Source organism: Vombatus ursinus, unplaced genomic scaffold (genome assembly GCF_900497805.2).
Source record: "Vombatus ursinus unplaced genomic scaffold, bare-nosed wombat genome assembly UNPS02009205.1, whole genome shotgun sequence".
NCBI classification, from domain to species: Eukaryota; Metazoa; Chordata; class Mammalia; order Diprotodontia; family Vombatidae; genus Vombatus; species Vombatus ursinus.
This window is the reverse complement of record NW_020948983.1, coordinates 17,313,748-17,336,847: the sequence shown is the minus strand read 5'-3', so window position 1 is coordinate 17,336,847 and position 23,100 is coordinate 17,313,748. Positions and strand designations below refer to the sequence as shown.

General features: G+C 44.0%; 1 protein-coding gene across 1 annotated transcript in view; it reads left to right on the top strand.

Moving 5' to 3' along the window:
* NEURL1 (neuralized E3 ubiquitin protein ligase 1) overlaps nucleotides 1-23,100 on the top strand; it is a 98,966-nt gene that overhangs the window by 33,926 nt on the left and 41,940 nt on the right. The gene's annotated exons all lie outside the window — the stretch shown is intronic.

Genomic DNA, 23,100 nt, shown 5'->3' with positions numbered 1-23,100 from the left:
TCCATGATCTTACTCCAGATCAGTCTTACCCCAGACTACTCTAGCCCTCACCCCTTCATGTGCTCTATATTTCAACCAAATTCAACTAATAGCTTACCCCCCAAATTCACTATTCCAATCCTTTCTTTTTTGTATTATGCAAACTGTCCTCCATGTACTTCCTCCTCATCTCTTTTTCTTCCCTCAAAGCTCAGCTTGAGTAGCACCTCCTCACAAAGCCTTCCCTGATCCTCCCTATTGTTCTTTTTCTTCATTTAAATTTTTTTTATTGATAACTGTTGTTTTCATATAACCTACAGTTCCTAATATGTCCCTCCTCTCTCCTCTTCCCGGAGAGCCATCCCTTATAACAAAGAAGAAAAAAAGAGGGAAAAAAAGTTCAGCAAAACTAACAAACATATTAAAAAAGTCTGAAATTGGGGCAGCTAGGTGGCACGTTGGATAGAGCGTCGGCCCTGGAGTCAGGAGAACCTGACCTCAAATCCAGCCTCAGATACGTACTAACTGTGTGACCCTGGGTAAATCACTTAACCCTGACTGACTCTTAAAAAAAAAAAAGTCTGAAATTATGCATAGTGTTCTACAGGTGCTTACTTGTATACCTTCTAGGGGGCTAAACTTAGTTGTTATAATTTCACAGCAATCAATTAATGCTTTCTCCCTCCTCAAACTCCCTTGTATTCATATATTCTACAAATATGTACATATTATATCCAACTCTTCCTCAACCCCAGTTCGAATGTAAGCTTTTTGAAGGCAGAGACAGCTTTTTTTTGTCTTTGTATCATCAGTACCTACCACAGTACCAGGCATTTGGTCAGTGAGCATTTATTAAGCTCCTGCTGTGTGCCAGGCACTGTGCTAAGCGCTGGTAGGTGCTAAATAAATGTCTGTTGATGATGACTGTACTCAATGAAGAGACTAGCTGATGTGTGGCTAGGGGAGTGGCTAAAGATAATGATGGATAGGCAGGATGGGTAGTAGCTTGTGGAGAGCCTTGAATGCCATAGTGAAGATACTAGGATTTAGAGCTGGAAGGGACTGTGTGATCAGCTAGCTAGTGCAGTCCCCTCATTTTACAGATAAAGAGGCAGAGGCCCTGAGAGCTTAAAAGTTTGGACTCCTACAATTAGTGTAGAGTTTGGAACTTCCATCCTATGGAGGACAAGGGCTGTTTCTCTTTGTATCCCTGGCACCCGGCACAGTACCTGGCATTCAGTGGGTGCTTAATAAATGCTTGCTGATGATGATTACATCTGTCAGGGAGTAGAGAACCATCGTAGGTTCTTGAATAAAGAAGTAATGGAAGCGAGGAGTCCTACAGTACTGGCTTGTAGGGGGAAGGTGGAGTGATGGTTAAGACAGCTCCATAATTAGGCGCTCATTATCTGTCTGGAGGGAAGGGAAGAGAACAGTGCTTGGAAGGCGAGCAGGTGGTGAGCAAAGATAGAGCTGAACCTCCCATGGTCTCTAGGTAACCCAGGAGAAGCTGCCTGGGAGGACAGGAAGAGATCTGATAAAAACAGGCAGGCCCAGGGGCCATGGGGGAGCGTGGTGGGAGCTCTCCCTCTCTCTGGGCTCTGCAGACAAACAATCACTTTTTCATTTTTAGTGGTTAATATTGGAAATGTGAAGGTCTGTTTAGTCTTGTCCTGCTAACATAAACCAGCCGGAACAGGGCTGCTCCAAGGGAGTTTGCAGCAAGTTTCCTTATTTGGAATGACATTCATTCTTTCTCGCGGGGATTAGCGGGGCTTCAGGGGGGCAAGGCTGGATCCATGGTCCTTATGGTTTGTCTTAGCCTGGACCATCCAAAAGGCATCAAGGTATGGGGGCCAACCCAGGTGGTGCTAAGGGCTGCCCCTGGCACTGCTCTCCAGGCCGGGTGTTTGGTCCACAGACTAGACAGTAGGAACTCGGAGCCTCTCTTAAGTGGATCAGACAATTTTAGGCCTCATTTTACCGATGTGGAAACTGAGGCGGGAAATGACTCGCCCAAAGTCACACGGGCAAGTCAGTGGCCAAGTGAGGACTCTGACTTAGTACCCCAAACAATCTGTTCAGTGTTCCTTGCCCTCACTATAACCCCTGGGCTGTGGTTTCCAGCCAGGGAGGAGCTGAATTGGGGCCACATGGGGGGAGATAAGGATCATAGGCAGAGCTGTATGCAACCAGAGCAGGGTAACTGGGGTTTTTCCTCAGCATGCTGAATTTAGAGAGTGGCTACTAGCATTTTCAGCGCTTTAACTGAGTAGAACCGACAGGGCTTAGCACCTAGTTAGCAAGAATAATTAAAGTAGAAAGCTACCCAATGCGGATGGGTATTTGCTGTCTCTGTGCCTTGCTCTGCCTCAGTGGAGAGTTCACCTGCTGTGTGTGTGATCCAGATGAACTCTGTGGCATTTGTTTGGGGGGGAAATCCTAGTCATGGCTCTGTTGGTAGGAAAGCGACCGTTAGTTTTGGTAGGATTGAAGGTTCTTGGAAGGGCTGGTCACAGGGCCTTATGGCTCCTAGTGGTCTGAGTAATGATAGGTGGGCGTGGGGAATAGAGTGAAGAAGTGAGGACAGAAAAAGGAAAGAAAAGGTGGCCAAGATGAGACTAGGTGCTGGGAGCTAGGAGACCTGGGTGGAAATTCTGGCTTAGCGTCTCACTTGCTGTTTGCCTCGTTTCTTTGGGACTCAGTTTCCTCATTTATATAACAGAGCTGACTTCCCCCTGCCTACCTCCCACACAGCGTTATTGGGAAGACTGAATGAGATAACATCGGTGGAAACACTTTGGGAAATGTAAAGTGCTTTGCAGATGTGAGGGTTATGTTAGATAGGGTCCCTAACAGTGACTTTAGTTGGTCCCTCCTTGACCTTTCAGGGCAATAGGTGGCCTTGCTCTCATACTGATGACCTATGTGACTTCCCTTTTCTGGATGTCAGTTTTCTCATCTGTAAAATGTGAGGCGATCTTGGGGTTTCCTTCCAATTCTGACATCCTATAGTTTTGTGCCCCTAAATCAGGCTGTGTTGCCTGTCCTCCACTTGGGTGCTGCCCACAAATGCCACTCTTGTATATGTTTGTACATATCAGGGCATGTACAAGTTGGGTAGCAGTTGAGGCAGACCTAGGAGCATCAGTGGGGAGAGATGAGGTTTTAAGGTTTTAAGAAGAGAATAAAACACCAGGGAATGAGTCAGGTGCCCCCCCCCACCATGAAGTTTTTTCCTGTTGTCTTGGTGACTAAATTCAAGTTCTAAGTGTCTCTCCCGTTCTTTCTGAAGGGGTATTTTTATGCCTCTGTCTCTGGTTCCATTCCAGTGAGTGAATTGGAAGACTTTTTTTTTTTGAGTAAAGAAATCTATCTTCCATTTTTAATTGGGTTGGTACTTTCTTTCAAAACTTTAAAAAATGAAATCATGGACTTCTGTTACATAAAGATATTTTAAAATGTATATTAAATTTAACACAGTAACAAAATTGCTGAAATTCTTTCTCGTCTTTTTTAAAAATTTAAACATTTTTATTTTCAGTTTCAAATACTCTCCCTTGCTCCACTCCTTTACCCACTGAGAAGGCAAAAAAGTGGTCAATACTTTCCAAAGCCCTTTCACATTTTCTACTTCCTTCATCCTCATAACATCCACATGAAGTAGTTAGGACTGGTATTATTATCCCCATTTTAAAGATGGGAAGAACTAAACTGAGCTTCTAAGACATGAAGTGACTTAGTGGCCAAGGTGAAACATTAAATGAAGGTCAGATCTAGGACCAAAACCTGAGTCTTCTAGTCCAGAGCTCGTTCTCTTATAGAGAGCTGCTGTAGTCAGCTTTGACCTTAAGCCTCCTTGGAAATGGAGTTGGGTGAAGAATACTAGTGTTGCTACTGAGGGATAGGACGCCAAGAATTCATCTTTAGTCAGTAGCTTTGGTTTGCCATGATGTCACAGTCTTCTCAGCCCCTCTCCCTTATGATCTACCCTGAAAAGAAACAGAATGAGGGTTTTTTTTTCCCCTCAGAAATCCTTTCATTTATAAACACATTTCATAAAGTTAAACACTCTCTGTGGTATTCAGGCAGCAGGCTAAAGGCCATATGTAGAGGCACGGGGTTCTGGAAATCTTGGGAAATTGGATTAGCCTGTGACTCTTAGGCTGGAGCCAGGGTCCTGGTATATCAGTAGCTCTCCATTTCGATAGGGACCATTCTGGCTGTGTTTATAATGGGCTGGGATGGGCTGGGTTATTTGCTCCTGGACAGGCTTGACCACTCTTAGAACATGGTGTTGGGTTTCTCTAAGCTACAGATTAAAAATCACTGTGGCTGAGCTGTGAGGGGGGAAGTATGGACATTCCCCGCTGCCAGCTGTGCTGTGAGGGAGGTAAAACCCCTACCCCTTTCTCTCCTTCTCCTCTCCCCTCTTTCTTCTTCCTCTCCCTTTTCCCTTTCCCTTTTCTCTCTCCTTCATCTTCCCCCTTTCTTCCTCCCTATCTCTTCCTTCCTCTTTCCTCCCTCCGTTCCTTCCCCTTTGTCTCCCACCCCTTTCTTTACCTCTTCTTCCTCTCCTCCCTTCCCTGCCTCTCCCCTCCTGTCCCTCTTTTCCTTCTCTCCCCTATGTTTTTCAACTCCTTCAGAGCCTCTGATAAAGACTCTGAGAGGTACCCTCTCCTAGGGGGTAATTTGCCTTTTAAAAGAGGAGTCTGGAGGGAGGAGCGAGGAGTCAATGCCCCACTCCTCAAGGGTGAACCTCAGATTATGGTATTGGAACCTTTACTCTGAATTCTTTCACCAAGCCAAAAAAAGTTATTTGTATGTGTTTGGGGGGTGTAGGAAGGAGAGGTCCAAACCAGGAGAGTCCTTACAGGATCTGACCCTTGACTTTAAGGAGGTTGGTGGGGAAGACTAGGGGATCTGGAGGGAGTGGTCATGAGGGGGTTGTTCCACAGGGCATCAGCATGGGTCAGTGCACAGGAAGAGTCATTGCCATAGGGAGAACGTACTACTTTCCCCCTCAATATACCCACTCTTCAGAGGAAGCCTGATGCCCCAAGTTGCCCAAGACTGCTCATAGCTCCAGCTATGACTTCAGGCACTGGTGGGGCAGAGCCTTTCTCTTGTCTCTTAAAGTGGAGCATCCTGCCATCCCACTTGCCGATGGGGAGAGAGAATTAGAAACATTCCTGCAACATGGTCTGGATTAGCAGAGCAGACCTAGTCGTCCCTCAGATACTGGTTCTGCCAGTCTGCCTTGGCTTGGACTCTTGAAGATGGTGGAAAGGGACTGGGTCTGGTTCCACTGACCTCAGTCCTGAGTTTAAGGGAATTTAGACCAGCTCCTGGATCATCCCTTTATCTAATGGAGTATGGGGGAACAAGGCAGTTAAAATCATTGTCTCCCCAAAATAGGAGAGACAGAAACAGAGACAGAGAGGGGGAGAGAGAGAGAGAGAAAGAGAGAGAGAGCAAGCAAGACAGCATGTGAGCAATAGGGAAATGAAGAGATAGTATGGGAGTGAGAGAAATAGTGGAAGAGGGTCTGAGAAACAAATAAAAACAGGCAGGGATAGGGTGGTAGACAGACATTCAGAGAGGGGAAAAAAAGAGAAGTAGGGAGATAGAATGAGAAAAGAAGCAGAGACTCAGAGAGTGCCTGGGAGCACATGAATGGGTGGCGCCAGCCTGGGACACTGCGCAGGGAGACGGGCAGAGGAGGCAGATAAGCAGGAGGCTTTGGTCCTGTGCGGATGCAAACACCAGGTGCAGCTGTGTTAATATTTAACTAGCAGGCCAACTTTATCCAGCTGTTCACTCAGGGGTAGAGGCACCACTTATTTCCCAAGGGCCAACGGGCAAATTGGTCTAAGCCTCTGCAACCCCTTCAGCCAGATAGAGGAAAAATGGAGGGCTGGGGCAGAGGGAAGGTGAATTAGTTTTTAGGCCCTCAAAATCTTATCTTTCTTTTCGTCATCACTATTATTATACTCAAACCCCTAATCCTGGCATTTAAGGATGTTCACAGTCTGGCCCAATCTACTTTTCTAGGTTCACTTTCCTTTTTATATGTGTGTGTGTGTATGGATTGCAGAGGCTGAGAGCAATCCACACATTGGCCCTTGGGAAGTAAGTGGGACCTCCATAACTCCAAGTGACAGGCTGGACAAAATTCTCTTGATGGGGTGTATGTATACACACACACACACACACACACACACACATGGATGGATATGTTATATATGTATACATGTACAAACATATGTGTACATATATATGTGTATAATTAAAATATGTGTGTATATGTACACACAGCCAGGTTAATCTCTTCATTGTCCCATAAGTACACCGTGTACTTTCCTGTTTCTGTAACTTTGCTTTTGCTATTTGCTTGTCTAAATGTGACCCATCCCATCCCTCTAGACCCAGCTCAAAGTGTTCCCCTCCATGTGACTGATTGGCTGCTGGTCCATTCTAGCCCACACTGATGATGACTCCTTTTTTGCAACTTACATCATTTCAATCAGCATTGCTCATTGGACCATTAAAAAATTTGCCTGGAGTTTGTCCTCTTTTTCACCTGTGTTGTCTCCCCAGATGACTCATACATTCCTGAATAGGAGTGCCTGCATCTTTCCCATCTAGACTGGGCATATGGTAGGTGCTCAGTAGATGATTCTTGAATTAACCATGGAAAAGATATGGGGGTTTCAGTAGACTACAAGCTCCATATGAATCAATTGTGTGCCACTGCATCTGGGAAAAAAAGGTGATTGTAGATTGCATAATGAGGCAGGTGAGAGTCCTGCTACACTGCCCTTGTAGCCTATGGAGTGTTGAGTTCAGTTCTGGACTTCACATTTAGGAAAGACATTTGCAAACTGGAAAATATTCAGAGGAGGGTGGACATTTCAAACTGAATGTCCTATAGGCATCTCAAACTCAGCATGTCCCAAACTAAACTCATTATCTTTTCTCCAAAACCCATCCTTCTTCCATAAATTACTTTTACCATTGACGGCACCATCATCTTTTCATGGACTGAAGATCATGCCATGTGTGGATTGTTTGAATCAACTAGGATTTAGCCTAGAAAAGAGAAGACTTGAGAAGTTGGGATGGGAGATAGAGGTATGAAAACTTTCTTCAAATATTTGAAGAGATGTCAAGGATCAGATTTGTTCTATTTGGCCCAAGAGGTCAAAACTAGGAGAAATGGGTGGAAGCTGTAGACAGGAAGTTTTGGCTCAATATAAAGAAAACCTTTCTGACAATCAGAGCTGTCTAGAAGTTGAATGGTCTTCCTTGGAAGGTAGTGAATTCCCCCTCACTGAGGTTGGATTAACAATTGTTGAAGATGTTAAAGGTGAGCCTCTGGGTTGGTATAGGTTGTAGTGGCTAGATGGCTTCTGGGTTCCCTTCCAACTCTCATTATGATTCTGTGAATGCCCACTTCATGCCCAGCCCTGGGTTGAATAGAGGTCTTATTATCAATTTAATTTGACTCAATTTCACAAACGTTAAGTACATGCTATGTGTAGAACCTTCTGCTTATGCACTGGAGGCAGATGAAGATGAATAAGATATGACTCCTAATCTCATGGAATTTACAATCTTTCTCAGGGATTCTTCACTTGGGGGCCAGAGACCCCAAAAAGGTCCATGGATAGTTTACAGGGAGTCTAGAAACTTGGATGAGAAAACAAAATTACATCTTTATTTTCACTAACATCTAATGGAAATTTAGCACTTCCTTCCATCATGAAGTAGGCAGCAAACCATTATGTTGAGAAGAGGTCCATAGGCTTCACCAGACTGTCAGAGGGATCTGTGAAACAAAAAAGGTTAAGAGTCCATAACCTACAGGATGTCTCATATAAATGAAACCATAGGAATTAGATAACAAGGAAATCAAAAATTGCAAATTGACTTTATTCACATGGATTGTGTAACCCATAAGCCATTGTTTAAGCTTTGACCTCCTATGGACCAAATTCAGGAGGTTTCTTCCATAAATCTCCGTGTTTCATGTCCCCAAAGAGGGTTTTCTGTGGGAACAGCAGAATCTGGCATATACCTAGATTTCCATAAAAAAAAATGAAAAAGGGTCCTCGGCTTCCTTACAAAGATTTAGGCCAACAAAACATGGACTATAGGAAACAAAGAAGACAAGGACTCATATCAGAACCGATGAACTTTCAGTGTAACCCCCTTACTGTCTTCAATGGCTCTCCATCTTTCTCAGATCTATGGGGTCTTATAGCACCACTCTGGGGGGAGGGGGAGGGGAGGAGGATCCAAAAGAGAAAGGAACTAGGGATTTATATAATCCTTCAAACTTCATACAAACAATAGCTATTCTGGGTATTCTGGGTATCTCCCACCACAAGGAGAAAGTATTACTAGAGAATATAGCAACCTTCTCTTCTGCTTCCCCACTATACATAGGGATCTACACAGTAGGCATGACTCAGTATCCACAAAGGGACAGTTCTGGGTTGTTCTTCCAATTTGTGGTTCCTTGTCATACCAATCTTTCTTCTCCTTCCAGTCTAATGACTGTTCCTTTTTTCCTTCTGTGCCTTTGATTCCACATCAGACTTTGTCTCTGAGTTGATCTGTTTCTCCATCTGGCCAGGTCCTTGACGAACATGGCTTCTCTGGACCATTCAGCTTCTCTAGTAGAACCAAATGGATACACAAGCCTATCTCCAGGGAACGAAGTCTCCATCTGCATGTAGCCTCCTCTACTCCCCAGAGGTCTTCTCTCTCACCAAATTTCCCGAGTTGTCCCCTTTTAAAGGTCAAGTCCAAGGTTTTTGCCCAGGTGAGTACACTTGGCCAACCTGAGTCAGTGTTAGGACAATGCCATCAGGCATCTTAAACTCAACATGTCCAAAACAAAATTCATTATCTTTCTCCCCAAACCTATCCCTTTCTCCCCAAGAGCTATCCCTTTCTCATAAGTCTCTTTTACCATTGAAGGCACCACCATCCTTTCAAGTCACCTGGGTTCAAAACTCTGTCCTTGTCATCCTTGACTCCTCACTCCTCCCCCTCCACATCTACTCAGTTACCAAATCTTGGCCTTTCTACTTCCACAGCTTTTCTCTCATCTTTCCCTTTTTTCTCTCATCCCAGGGCCACCACCCTAATTGAGGTCCTCATCACCTCTTGCCTGGGCTGTTGCAATAGATTCCTAACCGATCTCTTTCTCAAGTCATCCCCAGTCTCATCCATCCTTCACAGGGCTGCCTAAAATCCACCAAAGCCACTCTTTTAAATAACCTGCAGGAGTTCCTTATTACTGCTAGGATCAAGCACAAACTCCTCTGTCTGGCATTTAAAGCTTTTCATCACCTGATTTCATCCTCTCTTTCTTATTAAACATCATTCCCTCTCATATATACCATGGTCCAGCCCAATTAGCCTTCATACCGTTTCTCACACACATCATTCAATTTGTTGTCTCTGTGTTTTTATACTGGTTGTCCCCCAGGCCTGGAGTGTACCCCCTCCTCACCTCTGCCTTTAGGTCTTGTTGTTGTTAAGTTATTTTTCAGGTGTCTCCATGACCCCATTTGGCATTTTCTTGGCAATGATAACTGGAGTGGTTTTCCATTTCCTTCTCCAGCCCATTTTACAGATGAGGAAACTAAGGCAAACAGGGTTAAACGACTTGCCCAGGGTCACACTGCTAGTAAGTGTCAGAGGCTAGATTTGAACTCATGAAGATGCAAACTGTTTACTTCAACACTTAGCTGCCCTTTGGGAGTCTTAGATTCTTTCAAAGCTCAGCTCAGATTTACAACACTACTGCATGAAAACTTTTTCTATCCTGTCATATCCTACTGCCTTCCCCTTCCCCTACCTCCACCCCCCCAAATGATAGTGTATCTCCTTTGTCTCCTTGTGTATCTCACACACACATCTATGCTTGCTCTTTATGCATAGACTGTGAACTCCTGGGGCAATGACTGCTTCATTTTTGTCTTTGCATAGTATCTGGTACATAGTAGTTACTTAATAAATATTTTGTTAAACAGTTAATGAAGCAGCAAAGTGGCATGATATGGATATAACAAACTTGTTGGAAGCCCAACCAGACTAAAATTAATTGGGAAATGTTTAAGAAAATAAATAAAAATACAATACAATATAGATGTTATGATATGGTTTTTTAAGTCAATATGCAGTTTGCAGGGATAGGTTTCTATTTGAGTTTGACACCACTGGTATACTAGAGTGCTGGCTTTGAAATCAGGAAAATCTGAGTTCAAACCCTGCCTCAGACACTGACTGTGTGACCCTGGGCAAGTCATTTAGCCCATCTCCATCTCAGATTCCTCATCTGTAAAAAGAAGAATAAAAATAGCACTTACTTCACAGAGTTATTGTGAGGATTAGATTAAATAATGTTTGTAAAGTGCTTTTAAACCTTAAAAGTACCACATAATTCCCAACTACTCTACCTTGTTTAGATAATTTACACCTTGTCAAAGAGACCTAAGGGAGGAGGAACTCTGCCTAAGGCATATCTAGGCAGAGCTACTGCAATTACTTGATATGCTGGTCATTTCTGTTCTTGGATATTTATATTCTTCTGGTAAAAAGATGGTGAACCTTGTTTAGGATTAACCTTTAACCTTGAAACAAAAATATAAATTATTTTTATTCATTCCATATGGATCCATTTATATGAAAATCCAGCAATATCAAGAGACCATAAAAATTGCCAAGAGGCGGAGTGCCAGATTGGAGGCTGTGGCAACAGTCCAGGAAAGTAGAGATAGAGCTTCAACCTCCAGTGGGAACTGTGAGAATGGAGAGGTGCCTGGTTCTATAGCTCACATGTAGAGAGAGAGAGAGAGATGGACAGACAGACAGATAATAGATGTATGTTATCGTTCAGTCTTGTCTGACTCTTCATGACCCATACCACAGCACACCAATGTTGTCCATGGGGTTTTCTTGGTAAAGATACTGGAGTGGTTTGCTATTTCCTCCTCCTGTGGAATAAGGCAAACAGAGGTTAAGTGACTTGCCCAGGGTGACATAGCTAATAATTGTCAGAGGCTGGATTTGAACTCAGGTTTTCCTGACTCCAGTGCTCTATTAATTGAGCCACCCAGCTGCCTCCTAATAGATAGACAGATAGATATAGCTATAGATATATACATAGAAATAGGTATTTATATATAGGCCTATATCTATCTATATCTTTATTTATGTAATATCTATTTTATATATTATATATTTATTATCTATAGCTATATTTATATAGTATGTGTCTATATTTATATATTTATTAAATCTCTATAATATTTATATATTATCTATATAGATAGGTATATAGATACAGGTAGATATATATAGAGAGAGAGATAGAGAGAGATAGAGATATAGTCCTATATCTATCTACATATCTATATCTGTAGATAAATAGATATAGGTCTATATGTATCTATCTAATTAGAAAAGAAATTTTTCTAAAGAGACAAACTCAGGAGCACTGTCCCAAGTTTTAGTAGGGTTTCCTTCTCTATCAAGCTCTCTCCCCCATCAACTTGTGTGCAGGTTGGGCTCCTATGGGGATTACTACTTCAGGTTCAAGGTACTCTGGAGGGCCAAATGCCAAAAGTTACAGCTTACAAACCCCCACTGATACACATACTTTTAATAGTAAGCCAGAGAACACAGCTCAAAGAAAAGGTATTTACTGTAATAGCATAGTAAGAATAATAGTAACAAAGCATTTCTCCCATAAACCTGAAGTGCAATATCAGTGGGAAGAGTATTCATACAAGCAGAGTTCGCTAGTAGAGAATCACCTGCAGAGAGAATGCACATGGTCTAGGCAACACATTCCTGAGTCGCTGCTGGTCCCTGGTGTCCTTTCTGTTCTCTTATGGTGTCCTCATATTGCTCTTGCTTGTCTCTGATGGGCCTACTTCCTGCTGGGAGTGAGGTCTGCCAAGGTAGAGAGGTCGAAGAGAGAAAACTTTTACCCTTCACTGCCTTCCAGGAAAAGACAATCTTTATCCAGAGCTAAGCTGGTTCTTTTCTTCTGAGATCAGTTCTCCAGAGCTATGCCCTGCCTACACTGAATCCCTAGAAACACAAGTGTGTCTTGCTTTTTTAGAAAAGTCATCAGGAAGGGCAGCTAGGTAGTACTTTGGATGGAGTACCAGCCCTGGAATCAGGAGGACCTGAGTTCAAATGCGGCCTCAGACACTTACTAGCTGTGTGATCCTGGGCAAGCCACTTAACTTCAGTTGCCTCCAGAAAAATAGAAAAGAGTCCCCAGGGTCCTGGCCAATCCTTTAGCCAGACAATGACTGACTATCCCTTAATTCCATCAAGCTTGACCGGAACATTTCTTCATGCTATCTAAGGGGAGCATCTCATTTAAGATCTTAATAACGATTGTCTGTCACTCACTTCTTACCTTTTGTAATATCGTCAGTTGAAATATCAAATCCTTTCTCCGACACTGACTATGTGACTCTGGGCAAGTCATTTAACCTGGCTCTGTTTCAGATTCCTCATTTGTAAAAAGAGGGACAAAAATAGCACTTACTTCCTTTCAGACCTTAAAGTCTACATCATTTCCAGCTACTCTACCTTGTTTAGAGAATTTACATCTCATCAAAGAGACCTAAGGGGTCAACTGTACAAATAAGCCCCCTCTAAAGCCCTTAATAAGGTTACAAAGGACCCAAGATTAAGGACTTGTAGCTGAGCTATGGGTGAACTTTCCTGAGGACCTGGGCTGGGGAGGGGGGTGGGGCAAAGGGAAAGAGAATGACTATGTTGTGGGCTGGGAGAGGTGGTCCCATAGGTTCTTTCCCCTCAGGGCCCATTCCTCTTCTAAAAGCTTGTTTGGATCTCCGGGTTCTAGGGTACACCTGGCTGCTCTCATTGGTGGTGGTGCTGGGGGAAGGGAGAGCAAGGTCAGGCAGCATGCATCTCTTTCCAGTGGATAAAAATGCCTCCCAACACATCTTGGGGAAGTGTCAGACAGAGTCCAGATAGATAGATGGGCCTGCCTCCTCCTCTCACAGAACCACCACCCTCCTTCAGGCCCCTATTACCATTTGCCTGAATCATTTCAAAAAATTTGGTATCTTCTTTTGGGAGGTAGTCGGGGTTAAGTGACTTGCCCGAGGTCACACAGCTAGTAAGTGTCAGAGTTTGGATTTGAACTCAGGTCCTCCTTTCTCCAGGGCCAGTGCTCTGTCCACTGTGCCACCTAGCTGGCCCAATTTGGGCATCTTTTTGTAATAGATTGGTCTTTATGTCGTCCATCCTCCACTTAACTTCCAAAGTGATTTTCTTTTTTTTTTAAGGTATTTTCTTAAAGCACAAATCTGATCATGTCACCCTCCTAACTCAATAAACTTCAATGGTTTTTTTTTTTAACCACCTTTAGGATAAAATGTAAACTCCTCTGCTTGGCTATTTCACAACCTGACCCCAACATGCCTTTCTAATCTTACTATACATTATTCCCCTTCAGAAACATGGTCCAGTGAATCCTACCTTATTACTATTCTTCGTACACAGCTCTTCATCTCCTGTCTCTCGATTTTTGCTTTGGCTATGCCCTCTACTTGTTTTGCCCTCGCTCCTTGTTTTTACCATTAAGCTCAGTTCAAGTGCCACCTTTTATAGGATGCCTTTCCTGATCCCCCTCACTTCCAGGGGCTCCCCTTCCCCCAAATTATCTTTGATATATTTTGCATATGCCATTTCCCTTGTCTAGATTTTCTCAAGGACAGGGGCTATCCACTTTTGTCTTTGGATTCTTATGTCTTAGCACAGTGCCTGGTAAATAGTTGGTGTTTAATAAGTGCTTTTATTGATTGATTGGTAGAGAACTGCTTGATAATATGTCCCTGGACGACCAGTGGACAGCTCCTAGGTTGCTAAAAGCTGAAGCTCAGATTTCCTGATTTGTAGCCTAAGGGTGATATGGGGACCCATATGTTCTCTGTCCTTGTCCCTGGTCTAGATGGCCAGCCCTGCTTAGGGCTATTTAAAATGTGAGGCTCTGGTGGCCTGAGGGAAAGATGGAAGACATGAGTCCAGGCCTGGCATCTTGGAACAGAAAGCTTGAGCCGAGGGGAAAAAAAGACTAGAGAGGGAAGGAGAAGGGAGAAGGGGGAGGGAGCAGAGACCAAGGAGTGAATGGCTGAATATGTAAATAGGGAGATTGGGACAGCTGCAGGAAGCCATTCTGGAGGAAAATGTGTGGGGGTGGGAGCTGAAGTTTTATTTGGTTATTCTGTTGCTGCATTAACCCTTGGGTTGCCAGCTCTCTTCATTCATCTAGGATCAGTTTGAGTGCGGAGATGAATCAGCCTCTACATTAACATGCCCCTAGCTAACACTGGCAGAGCATGAGACTGGTGGAGGATTCTTACAGGTAGAGGGGAAAGGTGAAGGACCAGCTGTCCACGCAGGGGGCCAAACATGAGCCAAGGTGGGAGGCAGCAAATATAGGCAGGACCATGGGTTTAGTTACTTAGTAGTTAGAGGTTGGATTCTATGGACTGAGGTCACATGTTCAGTCCCCCACATGCTCTGGGGTTTTGTTTTTTTGTTTGTTTGTTTTTTGTTTGTTTGTTTGTTTTTTTACTCTGGATAATGCAAAGCAAATCTGGCTTCTTTCCAGGTAACTCCCTAGGTCTAGATGAGGACAAGTGGAACAGGCAATGAAGACAGCTCCTTTCTCTTGGTTCCCCTCATCCCCACTCCTAGTCTTGCCCAACGTTTTTGGTTTTTTGTTTTTCCGGTTTGTGTCTCAGCGTCTCCTGGATTGGAGTCACTCCCACCTGCCTCCCAAACTTCCTCTCTGGAGACTCGTCCTGGTCCTCGAACCCTACAGTAACAGTTTGGTCATCTGAGTATACGGTCCTTCCTTCCCTCCCTTTCTTCTTTCTGCCTTTGCTGTTCATCTCCTAGAATGTGGTAGATCTTGGGCCCTGTACCTGGAGTCAGGAAGGCCTAGCTTACAGCCTAGCCTCCGATACTTACTAGCATGACTATATGCCATTACATTAGTGCACCATGATTTCTTTAGCTATTCCCCATTCCATGGGCGTCATCTACATTGTTTCCAGTTCTTTGCTAACATAAAAAGTGGCAAGACACTTTCGGTATGTTATTTCATTTGATCCTCATGGCTGTCCTGGAAGGGAGATGCTCTTATTTATCCCCATTTTACAGATGAAAAAATTGAGGCTCAGGGAGGGCTCATTAATAATGCCTGTAATGCCTCCCTTGCAAGGGGTTTGAGAAGTTCAAATGAGACAATGTAGGTCAAGTGTTTTGAAAACTTTAAAGTGCTATATAAATGTCAGTTATGATTATTTCCTGGCAGTGCTCACTGAGGGCAGGTTCAGGATCTACTCCTCCCCTCTGTCTCTCTCCTCTCCTCTTCTCTCCTTTCTTCTTCTCCTTCTCCTCCTCCTCTCCTCCTCCCCTTCTCCTTCTCCTCCTCCTCCTCCTCCTTCTTCTTCTCCTTCTTCTCCTCTCCTCCTCCTCCTCCTCCTTCTTCTCCTTCTTCTCCTTCTTCTCCTCCTCCTCCTCTCCTCCTCTCCTTCTTCTTCTTCTCCTCCTCCTCCTCCTTCTTCTTCTTCTCTCTCTCTCTCTCCCCCTGTCTCTCCCTCTCTGTCCCTCTCTCTCCCCCCCTTCCTCCCCTTCTTCCTCCCCCCTCTCTTTATCCACCAGCTCCATCTCCCCATAACTTGGCCAGGAACAGAATTCAGGGAAGACTTATTAAATGAGTTGGATAAATTGGAGTCCTTGAAGTCATGGAGGTTAGAGTCCCATAGGTGTGGGTCTTTTGTAGGGGAGATAAATTACAGGGTAGATTGGAGAGCAAAGTTGTGATGGTGCTGAGGGAGGCCACAGGAAGGGGCTGGAATGAGCTGAATGCTCTATCCTCATTTGTCCTCAGGTGCATTTACTCTAAAGGAGGATCTGAACTCCCGTTGGAAAAGGGGGAAAAGAGGGAGTGGAGATGGGAGAGAGGGATGGTGTATTTGTATGTGGCTGCTCTCTGCCCAAAGATCTTGGAGACAGCTAAGGGGAGAGGTCCCAGTCCCTCTTGGGGCCACCCTTTTTCACCAGAGCCATGGAAGCCTAGGAGCGGCCAAATGGGTTGGTGTAACCTGTCAAGGCAGTTGGAATGTGGTTTGGCCGGCCTGAGGGGGCTGGACAAGGGGAGTTATGGGAAGAACTGAGGTTGGAACAAGGGGACCCCTGGCTGATTGTAGCTGGGCTGTGAGCACAAAGTCCCAAGGCTGCAGCCAATTCTGAGATCTCTAGCGTGTACAGCCGGAATTCGTCATGCCTATGTTTACACATCTCTGGTGTGTGTCTTCTGTCTTGTATCAGTATTTGTGTCTGTCTCCCTTAGACTAAGTATGGAAGCCATGTCTCTCCCCTACCCCTCCCAACCAGGGGCTCCCCAAGGAGAATATGGCGCTTATTCCCTCTTGTCCTCATAAAGATAAGGATTTTCTTCTTCTCACTTTCCCTTTCTACTCCACAGGCTTATGTTTCCAGTTAAAAACAGTAAAATTTAATTAAGACTTCAGTAATTTGGCAATTATATTTATACTGTGAAAAAGTTCATGTTTGCTGAGTAAGCTACAGTGCAGACAACCGTCATCCAGTATTTTAGGAGTTACCATTTCCAGACAAACCATTCTTCTTCTCATTAAAGCAGGCCCCCTAAGTACCTCTCCTTGGCCTGATACTAGTATATGTTGTATATATAAATGTATGTATTATATATGTATGTATATATATATATATTTAACATTCATAGAGTTGCATTAAAAATAAATATTCTATGTTTTAGAATAGAGAGTAACTGGGGGAACATATCTTCACTTCAGGTCTCCTTTCTGGGGCCAAAGCCTCCTCTGACCCTGCCTCCCACCCCCTTTCAGCTAGGCTTGTGAGCATGATTGAGCCGGGCTCATCCATAAAGAAACTCTTAGGTCCTATTGATATTGATGTTGTCAGAAGCAAATGTTTACTATTAATAGAGGCTCTGAAGATGTCAGGGCCAAAAGAGGCAGAAAATGTGCACTAATTGATCATGGTTCTTTTTTTTTTTCTCCTCAGCTTAGATTTGCCACAGTGAGTATGGACTGGGGTGGAAATTTCTCTGGGTAGCCCCACTCTGTTTGCACCACTGTTGGACCTCTCAGGAAGTGTCTGTATATGTGTGTATATCAATAAACATGGACACGTGTGAGTGTGTTTGGGTATATGCATGTGTACATAGTGCACACACCCATGCATGCACATGTATACATGTGGATAAATGTATCTGAGTGAGACTTGATTGGGACTGAGGACATCAGAGGGCCTTCAGAATTCAAGTTGCTTCTTGCCTCCCCATAATCATTGCCCCTCCCTCCCTGTTCACATGGGGTGTGTTCATTGAAATGACTGGTGACAGCTCTCACTGATGGGATACCTGTGACCAGGATGAGGATGTCCCTAGGCTCCGTCATCTCTACTTTGTCCTCGTCGGAGAAGCTACACTATCTTTGCAGATCTGGGCATTGGCTCTCAGCCTGACCTTGGGAGAAGCAGAAACAGGGGGTTAGTAGTCTTGGGCTCTGGCCCATCACAGATGAAAGGAAAGGCCTCGACCTTTTCAGACGCGACTCATAGACAAAAAACATTTCTTTTGTTGCAGATTTTGAAAACGAATAAACAAATATTTAAATCCCACGCCCTGTTCTAGTCTCCAGAAACTAATGGCTATGTTCTTCTGGGGATAGCATTACTACCTAGGCCTTCCTCCATCACTATCCAAAATTCCCTGGATCTCTCTGGATGTTCACCCTTGATATATCTTCTATCTTCCCCCCCCCCCCACTCCTCCCCATGATTAAGTTCTCCTACCCTCTTCACTTCAAATGTACTGACTCTAATTGGAAGTGAGGAACCCTGAGTTATAGTTATACTTCAGGTTCAGGTTTATAGTTAGTTGGAATAATATCTTCTCATAGCCAGTAATTCCCATATGTAGCCTGTTCACAGTGTGGTTAGACAGATGTTGCTTCTTTGAGTAAAAGAGAGAAGGATTCAGGGTGATGGGAGAGGCAACCCAACCCCAAGTTTCACTTTTCTCTGAAGAATGGGTAGAAGGGTCTGGTTGAGGCCCTGAGGCAATTTGGGACTGTGAGAAGGGCCATGGCAAGGGAAGCTTGTAGGAGAGAAGGGTGGAAAAGTGTCCCTTGAGAAACCAAAGGTTTTCATTTGCTCAGCCTTGGAGCCTCTGACTGGAATGAGGGAAGGGGTGGGTAGCTCAGCAGGAGCAATCAGTGATGCCGGTCATGATGGTGCCACTTCCTGTTTCAGCTAGAACAGGGCGATATGTTGGAGAGGGGAGTAGGTTTGCAATTGGATGAGATATTATATGGGAAAGTCCCTTAGAAAATGTATAGAACTGCAGAAATATAGGAATATTTATAAGGATAGGACCTGGAACTGTGATTTCATTGATATAGGCAATTTCTCAGGTGAGGAAACTCTGAATATCAATCAGTCAATCAGTCAATCAACATGCATTTACTAAATGCCTTCCATGTGTCAGGCACCGTGTTAGGCACTAGGGATATGAGTACAAAGAATGGAACAATATCTACTTACAAGGACAAGTGTATCCGCACATATACATATATATTTATATATATATATTTATATATATATACATGTGTGATAAGTGTTGCATTAATAAATGCAGATATACACACATATTAGTTAAACACAGGGTAGTTTGGGAGACAGGGCACTAGCGCTTAGGAGGGATCAATAACAGAAGATGGTGCTTGAGCTGTGCTTTGAAGAGAGGGAAGGACTCTTGGAAGTGGAAGTAAGGAAGGAATACGTGCCAGGCATATGGGACACAGCCAGTGCAAAGCCTAGGAGATGGGAGATGGAGTGTTATATGTGTGAGGAACAGAGAGAAGGCCAATTTGACTGGGTCACAGAGTATGGGAGGAGGAGGAGTAATGTCCAGTTGGACTGGAAAGTTAGGTCAGAGTCTGGAGAATGGAGAAGTTAAGTGACTTATTACTCAGTATCACAGCCCGAATGTGTCATAACAATAATAATTTATTATTGTTATTATTAGTAATCATAGTTAGTGATTATAATAATAATAACAATCAGGAGCCATGGCAGATTGGATAGAGAGTCAGTCTTGAAGACCTGGGTTCAGGTTCTGCTTTTGACACATACTTGCTGTGTGACCTTGGGTGAATCTCTTAGCCTTTTAATGTTCACACTGGTGCCAAAGTCAAATAGACACTGATCTCCAGGGCTGGATACTGACTCAGAAAACCACAAATTAACATTATCTAGGTCATATTGTATTTTTAGTTTGTTAAACATTTCCCAGTTACATTTCAATCTGATTATAGCCCTCTCCAGTGCTGCAGGGAGTTTGACACTTTCTTGACTATAAATTGCAGAGGGGGTGTCGCCTTACATAGATAAGAGGGAGTTTCCTACCCGTGGAGTTCCCTGTACCAAAGAAATAACCAATTCAATCCCTATTGATGATACTTATGGTGAGAGTGTGGCTTAGTGGATAGAGAAATAAGAAGCCCTCAGTTTAAGCCTTGCCTCTGACTCATACTGCGCTCATACTGAGTGAGACATGTCACCTCTTGGTGCGTAAGGCAGCCCTCTAAGACTGTAAGGTGTAGAGGTGCATTCATAGAGTTTTCTCACCAGAAATTCCTTACACGAATGGAATCCCATGTCCAGGCAAAATACGGACAATATTCAGCAAATCTCTCTAGCACCTATTGCCCCTCTAGACTATGAACTTCTTGATGGTTGTTACTGTCTTATTTATGTAAAGTTCTCATCTCTCCTAGCCCCCTAGCACAGTGCTCTGCATACAGTAAGTGCTTAATAATTGTTTGTTGTATTATACTCAGGACTTAGCCCTGATCCAGACCTTAGGCAGATCCAGAAGCATAAGACAGAGTTCAGCTCTTATCTAATTTAGGTAGGGGGGCAGCTAGGTGACATAGTAGATAGAGTATCAGGTCTGGAGTCAGGAAGACTCCTCCTTCTGAATTCAAATCTGGCCTCAGACACTTACTAGCTGTGGAACCCTGGGCAAGTCATTTAACCCTGTTCGCCTCAGTTCCTCATCTATTAAATGAGCTGGAGAAGGAAATTGCAAACCATTCCAGTATCTTTGCCAAGAAAACCTCAAATGGGGTCACGAAGAGTCAGACACAACTGAAATGACTGAACAACAACAACAATAAAGTGTAGGTAGGTAGGACAAAAACACTTGAAACCATTTAAGAAAAAAAAAGGAAATCTGTGCATGTATGTACATATCAATCAGACAGTGAATCAACAAGCATTTATTAAACACCTACTATGTGCCAGGTACTGTGCTAAGCTCTGGGGATACAAAATCAAAAATGACACAGTCAGTCTCTGCCCTCAAAGAGCTTATGTTCTATCAGCGGAGATGTGTGGGCATGTGTTCATGTGTGCTGGGTGGTGCCATGGATAGAGTGCTGGATTGGAGTCTGGAAGACCTGAATTCAAATCCAGCCTCAGACACTTATTACCTATGTGATCCTGGGCAAATCACTTAACCTCTGCCCCCCTCAGTTTTCTTATCAGTAAAATGGGGATAATAATAGCACTTACTTCCCAGGGTTGTTGTAAGGGTAAAATGAGTTAATATTTGTAAAGTGCTTTGCAGACCTTAGATGATGATGAAGATATATATATATATATATGTATATGTGTATGTGTGTATACACACACACATATATATGTATATATGCACACATAGAGACACACACATATGTAAGTATGGCCACAAATGGTTTCTACTCAGTACCACAGGGGATTTTCTTTCTGGGGCAGCATTGGTGGGAGGGGGGTGTTTGGTGAATGGGAACATTAGCCATTGAAAGCTCAGACATATAACCAGTGGTATGCTAGTATATGTTTAACAACCAGCTCTCCAAATACATATGTAGCTGTATGTATATATTACCCTTTTAAGTTTAATCTGCATTAACAAGTTTTCATCACTTTCTTAAGTCTAGACAATTCACAAAACAATAAACTAAGCCCTGATTTGTAAAGTAATGTTTGCCAATTTCTGAGGTATAAAAATGCTCACATTGAGAATTTAACAATGGGCTTGTTTGAGCTGGCTCCTGTATGTTATCCGGTACTGATATATCACCAGGCTGAGGGTCATCAAGTGAATCAGGATGATGAATGAACTGAGTCCTTCCCCTCCTGCTTCCCTGGACTTAGCTGACAATCCCATGCTCCCTCCTCTCTAGTTCCCCTGGCAAAAGGAGGGGAAGATAGCTACAGGGACCTCCTATGTGGTGGCTGATTAATTTCTCCTCATCCCTTGAGAATGTTGACTCAGCTCCTTACCTTTGTCCTGTCCTATCTGTTTGACAGACCTGGACCATCCATCCGATAACATAATCCTGCCATTTCTGGCCCTCTGCTCCCCAGAGGCAGTTGCTCCCATTTTTCACCCACACAGCCTCTCCCTGAGGCTGAAACCGAAAACATTCTGGCCCCAGAGCTTGTGCCAGGCCTGGGGAGGATGTGGGGGCTGGCTGGGGCCGGACACGATGTATGTATGTAGGTAATGACCTTTTGGGAAGGGAGCCCCTGGACTGCTAAGTGCTATCTGGCCAAGGATCTAACAGCTGCTGGTTAACACTGAACCCTTCAGAGGATAGGGCAGCAGAGGTCACAGCTGTCTTACAGAGCAAAAGAGTAGGTCGGGAAGGTGCTTTAGGGACCCTAGTGTGCAGGAAGAGATCCCTCTCTTCCCATTTCTATCAATATTTCTGCTGGGCATGGGATCTAGACTCTGTCTCTCAATCTCATTTTGTCCCTGATGTCTGTCACCTTCAGCCAAGGTATAAGGGACTCTATATCACCCTACACAGTTTCCCTTGACTCTATTCCCCACATTGAGTAGCCCACTGCTTTGGGATACCCTGCGTTGTTCGTAGGATGGTTCTGTTGAGAATGTAATGTTGCAGATGGGGAGGTCTGTGTGTATGTTTGTGTGTTTGTGTGTGTGTAAAGTGTAAAAAGAGCAAGAGAGGGAAAGGGAAGGGAGAGAGAGGAGAGAGGGGGAAAAAGATGGAGAGAGAGAAATATGGAGGGAGGAAGGGAAGGAAAGAGTGAGTGAGAGAGAGGGAGGGAGGGAAGGAAAGAATGAGGGAGAGAAAGGTGGAGGGAGGGAGGAAGGGAAGGGAAGGGGGGAGAGACAGAGAGAAAGCTAGAAAGAGAGAAAGAAGAGTGAAGGAAAGAGGAAGGAGGGAAAGAAAGAGTAGAGAGGGAGAGAGAAAGAAAGAGGGAGGAAGGAAGGGAAGGAAAGAGTAAGGGGGAAGAGAGAGAGAACCTGAGACTCCTTGTGAATGCGCGTGGTGTGGTATGTGTACACATACGGATGCAGTGAATGTGTGTGTGTGTGTGTGAGTGAGACTATGTGCATGTCTACATGTGGTACAATACACTGGTCCCTGAGGTCCCTTCCAACTTGAATATGCTGTCATTTTGGATATATGAGAGTATGTGACATGCATGTAAAGGTATGTACACATAAAGTATACAACTGTGTTTGCATGTGTGTCATCTAGTGTGTGTGAGGCTATGGGTGTGTGGAATTGTATACTTGTACATGAAGGGCATGAGCCTTTGTATGGAGCAGGTGTGCATGTGTGTCATGGTAGATGGGATGGGGTGTCCTTGTGAGTCTTACTCCATGTGTAGGTGATAGGTGTGTACGCGTATCACACATTGTGTTTAGTTTCTACATAGGGGGCTGTTGCATCAACAAAAGGCTCTGCACTCTGTCTATTTCAGGAAGACTCCAGTCTCCTCCTCCTTATGTAAATAAACATGACAGCTCCTATTGCCTGTACCAGGAGAGGGAGGGAGGAGGGAGGGAGGGTCTGAAAGTGGGTGGAAGCTGCTGGAGGCGGTGAGCAGTGCATTAGCTAGCGGGTGTGTGTGTGTGTGTGTGTGTGTGTGTGTGTGTGTGTGTGTGTGTGTGTG